The sequence below is a fragment of the Rattus norvegicus genome, chromosome 5 (genome assembly GCF_021556685.1).
Source record: "Rattus norvegicus strain SHRSP/BbbUtx chromosome 5, alternate assembly SHRSP_T2T, whole genome shotgun sequence".
In the NCBI taxonomy this organism is placed as follows: Eukaryota; Metazoa; Chordata; class Mammalia; order Rodentia; family Muridae; genus Rattus; species Rattus norvegicus.
The window spans coordinates 90,933,293-90,943,984 of record NC_141538.1 but is presented as its reverse complement, the minus strand read 5'-3'; positions in this window follow the sequence as shown (position 1 = coordinate 90,943,984).

Below are 10,692 nucleotides of genomic sequence, written 5' to 3'. Positions count from 1 at the left end.
AAACTACCTTATCCTATTCTTTGAGATCAGATTAAGTAACAAGTTACCTAGGGAAAATATTTGTTGTATAACAGTTGAAAATATTTGTAAATAATTCTTATTTGCTTGAGAGGACAGTAACCTGAGAGATTAACCACTGAAATTGATACTCAATGTTCACTACTGTCATATTTGGATATTATTTTATAATGTGGTATTTTCCTGTGCATTTTAGGGCCCTACTACTGTGTGTATCCATCAAAGAAAGACTAATATATATGAAAATGTTCTTCAGTGTAATGGTACAGTGGTGCATGTAGCTTAACTGAGGGTTATAAGGCTAGCCTCACTCCACATTGTACTATCTGTTAGTCTGTTATTTGTGAGCTCATGTGCTGTCTCATGAGATGCCAAACTGAGGGGAGTTGAATGATCTCAGGTTTTCAACTTCCCAAACAGAAAGATAAAGATGTCAAATTTTCTTTCTTCTTTAATGTGGAGTGTTACTTTTTAATTTGTTTATATTTACTGTAAAACGTCGAGGATTACATTATATTTTCACAGGATGCTTTTATCACCAGCATCATCTCATTGCCCCATCACACATCTTTGCTCCTGGAACCATTGTCTGTAAAATAGCTCCTATCCTCCTGTCATATCTGCTTTCAGAATCTCCATTAAACATAGAGAAAACATGCCATTTGTCTTTCAGAGTCTAGCTTCTTACAGCTGACATGACTCCATGTATTTTTCTGAAAATAACATAAATTCTTTCTCCTTTATAGCTGGATATAACTCTGTTGTGTATATACACTAAATCTTGTTTATCCATTAATCTATAGACTGATTCCACTGTTTGACTATTGTCAACATTGTTGTGCCAAATGTAAGTATACATGGTTCTTTGCTCTTTAATGAGCTATATTCTTCCAGACATATATTCTGTACTAGAATTGTGATTTCCTACAAGAGTTCCACTGTGAAGCTTTTAAGAAACTTCCATTGTGATTTACATCATGGCATAGTGTATATTTTTTCCACCAGAAATATTGGTTTCTTTTTTCCCATCCCTCACCAATATGTGTTCTTGGTAAAGAGCAAATTTTATAAAAATTTACCTTGCCTTGAGTATTTCATTATTGTAACAAAAAGGGATACAATATAATGTACTTAATTAGAACACAAAAATTATATTTATGAATTATTTTAATAGTAATGACAATAGAAGGCATTTGATAAAGCCTGAATTCAATCTCATGGTTTCAATTAGTTACCTTGACAATAAATGAAACTCAATTTTCATCATAAAATTCCAAAATATTATGAAACTATTTTATATGACATCACATTCTCTACATTTAACAGGCTCTTGTAATACCTACCAATTAATGAGGTATACATTCTTTACATTCAATTTTACCAGAATCATACACAAAATAGAAAATAACTCTATTGGAAGTCGGTACAAGACAGGGTAGCTAAGTTGTGCAAGCTAAACTGTAAATTGTATGATGGAAAACACTTTTCTCTTTGTAGGACTTTATTGGCCATTTGTTCTTTAATCAATTAATGTACATTCCCTTTTACAATTTTATTTTGAGGAAATAATAGTCAGGGCCAGAAATGATAAAAGAAGGGTAAGAGAAGTGAAGCAAAGAGCAAGCTAATAGTAAGTGTTCTTTATTGCTGCTGTCGTAGGCAGCAACTCTGAAAGATACTACATTTCCTTCCCAAGACTGTTGGAGAGCCTTGCATTCAGCCGCTGCAGTCCTCACACTCAGATTGTCGTTGGTTTTGCTCCTACTATAAATCCTTGACTTTGAAGCATCACTAAAACCACACTCTTTATTTTCTAGTCCAGGTGACATTGGCTTTTCTGCTATTGCTAACCTATTGCTATTGCCTTACGAATATTTGTGTGTATGGTAAATTTCTTTATATGAAATTAGTGAATTAATTTATGTTGTACTAATTAGATATTGATCAGAAACATAGTTTTGTTGTTGTGAAATTAGTCCTGGAAAACAGATCCTTTGGAAGGAATTCTGTGATTAAATATCTTAATACGTTTTTCTTGAATGCAATAGTTCCTCTTATATCAAAAATGAGTCTCTATAATTAGTCTATTCTATCAAGTGACATCACATTGACTCAAATTATTACCTGACTTATTTGGGGTGATGTGCCAAGAACATTTTGATAATGCAAGTAATTGTATTTGACTACAAAAGAAATGGTCTTGATGTTCCTGTCTGTGCTGCACTGCTTACAGAAAAAAATAATGAGCACAGAACCTTAAAGTTTTAGTTTACAGGATAGCCACAAAACTGGACAGTCTTTGAGTCTTTTTATCTAGAGGGAAATCACAATTGAGGAACAGAACTCTGTATAATTACTGTAAAGTGCGAAAACAGAGACTCATTAATCATTACATAAGTGTTACAAAGTTAAGTTTAAAGTTCAGGATCCTATGAAGTGGGATTGGAGATATTTGACAGATGTGGGTGATTATAAGAACTTTGAGCATAATATATTCTCAAACTGCTGTTATTACAAAAATGAAGCCATATTAATGAAGGTTTGTCTACTTTTACTCAAAAACCCTATAATTTATGCTTCTGAAGAAGTTGCCATGAAAGTAGGTGCTTACTTGTTTCACAATTCATAAAAAAGTGGGCTTCCAGATCCATAATTAGAGTCTGACAAAAACCTGTTCTTTGCTGTATAACTAGTTCTGTAGGCATTGAAATATATGCTACCCATGACCCTAAAGGGAGAAGGGAGATTCATAAGATTCAGGAAGCTCACTAAACTTAGAGGACTCAAGAGACTAAGAGAACTCTCTCTAAAGCTGTATAAGCAGAGACAACTTTGGTGGAATTACTAAAATTTATGTAGGGAGCTCCAGAGATGCAGTGTTCATAACGTTATCTCCATGTTGATATGGATAGTTTGGAAATGTGGCTGTCCTTGAGTCACTCAACCTGTGTTTGTGGAAGTACTCCCTTAGCTATACCTCACCTAGTAAGTAAGCTAAACGAGTTATTTCATCAAGCTAGACATGGGTAAAATGTCCTTGATCTCTCATCAGTGTGCAAAGTGTGGAAAATAGGCACATGCCATATTTCACCAGGAGAAAATATTATTCAATCTAGTTAGTACCTGAGTAGGAACTAAGAACCAAAAATGAGTATGGGAAGTACGGTTTCATGGTACTTCCTATAGAAAAAATGACATGACAAGAGAGGTCAATGTATTTCAAAGTAGTGTAAGAGATTTTTCAGTACAATGGCATCCTAGCAGTTGAAAGACAAGGAATAAAATCACACCAAGCAAAAATCCTCACACAACATATTTATTGGGGGAGAGAAACAGAATGGTAGCTGCCTCAAAAAGAGAGGCAACAGAGGCCTGGCAGAGAGATGTGCTTTTATAGGGCCTTTGGAACATGTTCAATGAGCCAGTAGAAATGTACAATGTGGCCAGAAATATTGCTTGGCTGCAAATTTTGAAACTTTATTTGGCCTGAAATCTGAGTCACTAAACTTCATGCTGTATGGGCACATTGAAATTCTTGGGCCAAACTTAATCTTCACCTTTGGAAGGAGTTGTGGGCCTCTGGTTCTGGATTCTTAAATCTTGTAATAATGTCTGATTAAAAGTCTATTAGAAATCTTTGAAATTTATTATTAAAGAAGTCTAGACAAGAAGTTTATAAAATATGGTACAATTAGTAGATTAGGAAAAATGGGAGAAAGGGTGGTAAGAAAGGAAGTACTTAATTCCACATTTGACTGTCAATAACATACTGGCCAGAAGCATTGAGATTTTCTGTATTTTTGAAGACCTGTCTGGAGTCGTTGAATTACATCTTTTCCTATACCATTTTGGTTGATACAAAAGCAGCATTCCTCCTTGACAAAGGCAAAGACTACCTTTCTCCACTGCTAGGAGAGTTTCTATAATGGTTAAATGGTTTGCACTTAAATAACCACCTTTTCATGCATAAAGCAGGTCGAGTACCCTATCATATCATAAAACTATTTCTATTCCCATGTCTGAAATAAGACTTTGGACACATCAGAAACCATAGACACAGACACAGACACAGACACAGACACACACACACACACACACACACACAGACACACACACACACACACACACACACACACAGAGAGAGAGAGAGAGAGAGAGAGAGAGAGAGAGAGAGAGAGAGAGAGAGAGAGAGAGAGAGAGAGAGAGAGATTTTCCCAGTAACCAAACCAGGTAGAAGGGCAACATCTTGCTTTTTATCATGGAAGGAAATGAAAGAGTCTGTAGTTGGATGAAAAGAGGAGGTTGATGTTTCACTGTGGGAGGAGTTTTGGATATCTATACTTGGGAATGTGCTTGGAAGACCAGCAGTGGAAAAGTTATGTCAAATTGGGTGACTTTGAGGAGAAGAAAGAAGGGAATGACTGGTGAGCCTGAAGTCCAGGCTAGAAGATTCCTTTTTGGCTAGGAGATCCCTCCCCACCAAGGGTACAAGGCAAGTGGATACCACTAGGAAGAAGTAGGTAAGTTAGTTACCCCTAAAGACACAAATAAGTGATGGAGTTTGGTGAGGTTGGTGAGGCTGTTTCCCTAATCCCCAAAGCTCTGTCAGGAGCAAGTAAATAGTCATGGTGTCCAAAAAGGAAGAAAACAGGTCATTCTGACCATGATGACTACCCAGAACTCTCCCTGTTGAAAATAGTGGTAGTCAGGCAGAGGGAGCCCTGGCCTACTCATGCATACATGGCAAGGTCTAAGCATTCTTCTAGAGAGCCACGTGGATGTTCCATATCACAAGGGACAGGGGGCCAGTAAGAAGGGCATGACCTTGGACATGGTCAAAGTGGTTTTTGAGGGCTGGGGCAGGACTGGGCCCTCGGATCCTCCAACCACATTTGAAGCAGGGACCCTGAGGTCCTCAGGCTTTGGGAGACAAGGGAGCCTGGGCAGTTGCTAGGGACAAGTGAAAAGCCTTATCCAATATCAGATAATTTGGGTTTTGGTATTTATTATCTCTCCTTGAAGTCCACAACTAAGATGTCTGCTTGTGGTCCTTTCTCTAGGCATTTAAATTTGTCTATCATTCTACTGAAAGAAGTAGTTCATAAGCAGTTGTTTTTCATCAGGGGTCTCAGGATCCAGATTGGTATATTGCAAGAGGCTCTTTATACAGTGTTCCAAGATTTGTGACAGGTTTTCAATATTTGTCCTGGATGACCTCCTAAGATATTTTTATAATTGACTAAGGTAAGGGTAGCCCTATAGAGACTGGGATGGAGGCAAGTTATACATTGATTCATAGCTAGAATGTCCTCCAGGTTATTGCTGTTTCTCTATGTATCCTTGACATATGGCAACATAAATTTGGTAAACTTTCTTTCTTTCTTTCTTTCTTTCTTTCTTTCTTTCTTTCTTTCTTTCTTTCTTTCTTTTTTCTTTCTTCCTTCCTTCCTTCTTTCCTTCCTTTCTTTTCTTTCTCCTTCCTTCATGTTATTATGTTTGTTTCACTTTTTATTTAATTTTTTGTTTTTGATATTGTTGGAACAAGGTTTCTCTGGATCATTAGCTGTTCTGTAACTTCCTCTGTAGACCAGGCTGGCCTGAACTCACAAAAATTTGCTAACCCTTGTCTCCCTAGTGCTGGTATTAAAGGCATGTTCACCACTGTCTGTTCAATTTGATTAATTTCTTCTGCAAGTAACCAAACTTGTTCTCAGACTCACCTGTACTCCTTAAGGAGAAGGATGTTAGTGAGAATCATGCAAATGTCATGGAAGGTGGGGTTATAATACTGGGTGATAAGTTGAAGCTGATTCAGAAATGATTTGGGTTTCATGGCTAGGGAAAGTTAGTGGTGGGGGAAACATAATGAAGAGAGAAAGGGCTGGGAGCAGCAACAAAAACAACAACAAAGAAGCTTGAACATAGGGAATGGGGAATCTCTTTCCATTTTCCTGATTGTTTGCTGTAGTTGTTAAACTGAGTGCCATGTAGAGAGGCTAAAAGTTTTCTAAGAGGCATCCCAATGGGCAATGTGAGAGAGTATGGATGCCATTGTTCCCATGGATGAGGCAACAAGGTTGTAGCAGCCTGTGGTTAAGGGTATTCCCAAGATTTAGGCAGACAAGACTCTGACAAACAGAAACTAGCTCAGATAAGTGACAGGAATGAGGTCACAAATCCAGTAGGGCTTAGAGAAGCTGTGGGATTACAGGCATTTCTGAAGGGATTACAGTAGCCCAGTCAGGACTGTAGCTCTGAGAGTGTGGGTTATGAGGTCAGTGAAGAGGGTCAACAATAGTTGTAAATATTGTAATTAGGCACACCTCTACCTAGAACAAGGAACAGGACAGGTGAAGAGGGACATTTGTAGCCTTAAAGACTATGCCAAGGGATACTTCAGCCCAAAAGAGTACCAGAGGGATGCCAGATGCTCAACTGTCACTTCCTCAAACTCTAGGAATCATTTATACTGACCACTAAAACCAATGGAAAGGAAACTTACTGAATTACTAATGGTAGATTGGATACTGAATTTGCTGGCTGATCTTGTGTCAACTTGACAAACAAATTAGAGTTAAATGAAAAGAAGGAACCTTAATTGAGAAAATGTTTTCAATAATATCTGGCTGTAAGGCATTTTTTAAAGTATTCATTTTCGGGGTAGGGCCTACCCAATTGTGGTTGGTTCTATCTTTGGGTTGGTGGTCCTGGGTTCGATAAGAAGCAGGCTGAGCAAGTCATGGGAAGCAAACCAGTAAGAAGCACCCCTCCATGGCCTTTGCATCAGCTCAATCCTTTAGAATCCTGCCCTGTCTGAGTTCCTGTTCTGATTTCTTTCAGTGATGAACAGTGCTATGGAACTGTTAGATGAATATACCTTTTCCTCTCAACTTGCCTTTTTGTTCATGGTATTTTGCAGTAATAGAAACCTTAACTAAGAAAATAAGTTATCAGTGAATTGGAAGGTGAATCTGTTACAGGTAGACTTGAAATGAGCAATAGGATACCAATGTGGCTCAGACCCTGAGTGGGAAGACAGGTACCATGAAAGCCTATCTGAGTCATACCACTAGTACAAGGGTTTTTCCTGCACAAGATCACATTGGTAGTCAAGGAGCCAAGGGATAATACAAAGTCAAACCAAGCAATACATCTCACACAAGAGAGACATAGAGTGTTGGCCGCCGTGTACAGAGAGGATTGGATAGATGGGGTAGGCTATTATACAGTCTTTGGAGTATGAGCAGTGACCTAGTGGAAAAGTACAATGTGACCAGAAGTATTGCTTGGGCACCAACTTTGAAACATGTTTGTCCTTGAGGCTGAGTCATTAGGATAGAGTTTTCCAAAGTTTGCAGCTCAAAGGTGATTTTCCCTTGGTCTGTTACCCTATAGGTAGTATACTCTCAAGATCACTCATTCCCTGTGTAGTTTCTCTTCCCTTTGTGATGTAATATAGTGCATCTCTTGCTGTTGTAGACATGGTATGCTCCCAATGATGAGGGGTAAGACATGCAAATAAGACTAAGCTGCCTGAGAATGGAATAATCTTGGGAGAGTTCCAACATACCTATTTCTGGACAGAGAGGGCAGAATGCTTCCTTGGTAAACAAGAGCCACAGAAGGAGCATGAGTATACCCTTCAAATGACTTATGAACTAAAGGACATTTTTCTAGCCACTGGAAGTTGCATTTAGGAGATATGGTCATGATCAGGCTGTGGTGGCACTGGTTTGGGCCTGTGCTTCAAGCAATATGACATATAACTGAGGTTGAGTTATTTACCCTAAAAGAAATTGCTGGCATAAGGGAGGAATTGCAGTTTGTGAAGTACATGTGGATGCTATCATTCACATGAGCTGCTGATTTGCCCGAAGTGGGAGAAAGAGAGGACAGGAAGGAAGTGCTGACTTTGTGTTTTCACAGCTGGTAATGTGAAAGGCAAATGGAATGTAAGTTATGTCTGTGCTGAAGATCCACTCCTGGGATCCCAAACATTGCATCCTACAGGGAGAACCAACGTTGCTGGTAAATAAAGCATGGTAGAAACCAATAGATGTAACCAAATAGAGTTTATCTTTGAAAGAGAAAGGACAATCCATTACTCAGCATGTGTGGAGGCTTTAATCATGTCTCAGCAAAGTAAGTGGTGATGAACAAGGCATATTATGCCCTTGAACCTGTTGAATGTGGAAAGCTTTATGCAAAACAGACTCATAATCTCATATTTGATATTATAAAACAATGGAGGATGGAATTATCCTGAATGCTGTGCAAGTAGAAATCTATAATTCAATTCCTCAACACTGTTGGGATCGTTATGTAGCTGCTTGCTTTGAGTTCAAACACTCTTTTAAGACTCGGGGATGAAGGAAATCCAAAAATCTCAGAGCTCTAGTCACTTATGTCCCTCCTGGAGGTTACATAAGTGTTAAGGATTCTCCAACTGACTGACCTGCCTGCTGCCTGCTAGTCATTCAAAATATTCCTGGGATGAAGCCTCCATTTAGGGATACTGCTGCTTTTGAGTCAAGTATGGTCCTGTAAATAACCCCTCCCACCTACTCCTGTAAGTAACCCCTGTGCCCTATGAATTTATATTTGTTCACATCTCTAAAGGAACTCATACAACATCTTTGTTGACTGAACATGGAGCAACAAATCCAAAAATGACTTGGAGAATAGTGGGCTGCATGGCCACTGCAATGACTGCTAAGGTGTGCAACCAAAGATGTTTCACATGATAGCAGAGTGTCTGCATAGGCAGTCTCAATATGACTTCGTTTCTGATTGTAGTATAAGATTATGGGTGCATCCTTGTAATTATATGTATTCTGGGATGAGTGATAAAGTCAAGGAAGCTGTGTTGTGGTGTAGAATCCTTTGACAATGTAGCATTCTTGCAAAAGATTACATTTATGGCATAATTTATTGATGAATGAGTTCTACCACAAGAATATGGGAATGGCCACCCCAACTTTCAACCATAGATGGATTAAAAAATATATGGTGTCCCAGAAAGTGTGTGTGTGTGTGTGTGTGTGTGTGTGTATCACTATGAACAATAGACTGTGGCTTCATTTGCAATTACCCAAGTCAGTGAGGAATTACAATAGGAAAAAGACATGGATGCTGACCTCTTAATTAGTCTCTGATTTGGCAAGAAATGTGGATAAAAGAGAGGCTGAAATAGAAACATTGACTTTGCATTTCTTACACCTGGCAGGATGTAAGTGATGGAGGACAAATTAGATAGGTGCTAAAGAGCTCTTGTGGGATCTGAAATCTTGGAACCCATGTAAAGAATAATAAGATAGTGGGGAGGAAGATAATATAGTGGAAGTTAGAGATGAAGGTTCTCAGGTCTGACATTTAAGTATGACTTGTCATGTAGATGGAGTCCATAATAATGGACAGTGTGAAAGAGTGCATGAGAGAAGATAATACTTAGACTATTTTAAAAAGAGAAGGAGGGAAAAATTGCAAATATGAGAAACTGTGATCTTCATAGTTAGCATCTTCATCATTTTAACTGGGAAAGTCTTTCAAACAAGCAATGAAAAAAGCTTCTCAAAGTCAGGCTCATGAGGCTGTGAGACAAGACTTCTGATAGGATCTATCTACAAGCCATGGAAGAAGAGAAAAGAGTTAGCATAACCAATGACACACTTGTCTTGTAAACAAAGGCTACATGATCTGGACTAATACAGATGAAAGCAGGCCTTAATAGATTTTCTAATATAAGCTATTGCAAACCCTTAGTTATCATGAGCTGATATCCCCCATGGCTCCATTATTAGAAGATAATAGAGATATAATTTAATTACTGAGGATGTAGACATTAGAAAGGTGGCATTTCTTATCCACTTCACAAAGATTTGTGAAGCCTTGTTGAAGCTCGTAATAAGGATATGATATTTATAAGGTAGAAGAACTGGAAATCTACATGATGTAGACTAGTATTTTAACCAAGTTTATAAAGTGCAAAAGCTCAGGGAGGGGGGTAATAAAAAGACAAGTCAAACAAAGGGTCTATTTAGACCACTCCAAGGCAAACATGACAAGTTATATGTTGAGCTAGAGTACCAGGACACAAATCAAAAGAAAAACCAATACTATCCTAATGAGATTTTGAAGACTTTAAGCCTGAGCAACAGTACACGGCCCTTGCCAGGTTGAGCAGTATAAGTAAGGTGCAATTTAGAACTGAAAACAGGTTTCCCAGGATAGCAACAATGTCCCAAGATGATATAAAATAGGTGTGAATTATGTGGGGGTAGCTGTAGTACTGTTTTCCTAGCTCTGCCCAATACTTCTCTGTCAATGAGACAGTTGGCAGGAGTTGATCTTTGAGGACTATATTGGATCTTGCTAATATGTCTATTCCAGCATCTCCAAAACAACTAGCACCTGGTTAGTATTAATAGTGCTAAGTCTTCAGAGATCTTGGAAAGGATTTCATTACAATATTTTAACCCTTGTGTGTCTTACACATATGTAAAAAATCAAAAGGAACAGTAAAGACAGTAGTTAAAGAGATTAAAAGAAGGATTCTTATATGAGTAGGGAAAGTTATACCATGGAACTATATTGTTGGGTGAAAAATTCAGTCTTAGATAGATAATATTCTTATATGTGGTTTGTCAAGTTTCCTGAGGACCCACAAATTCTAAA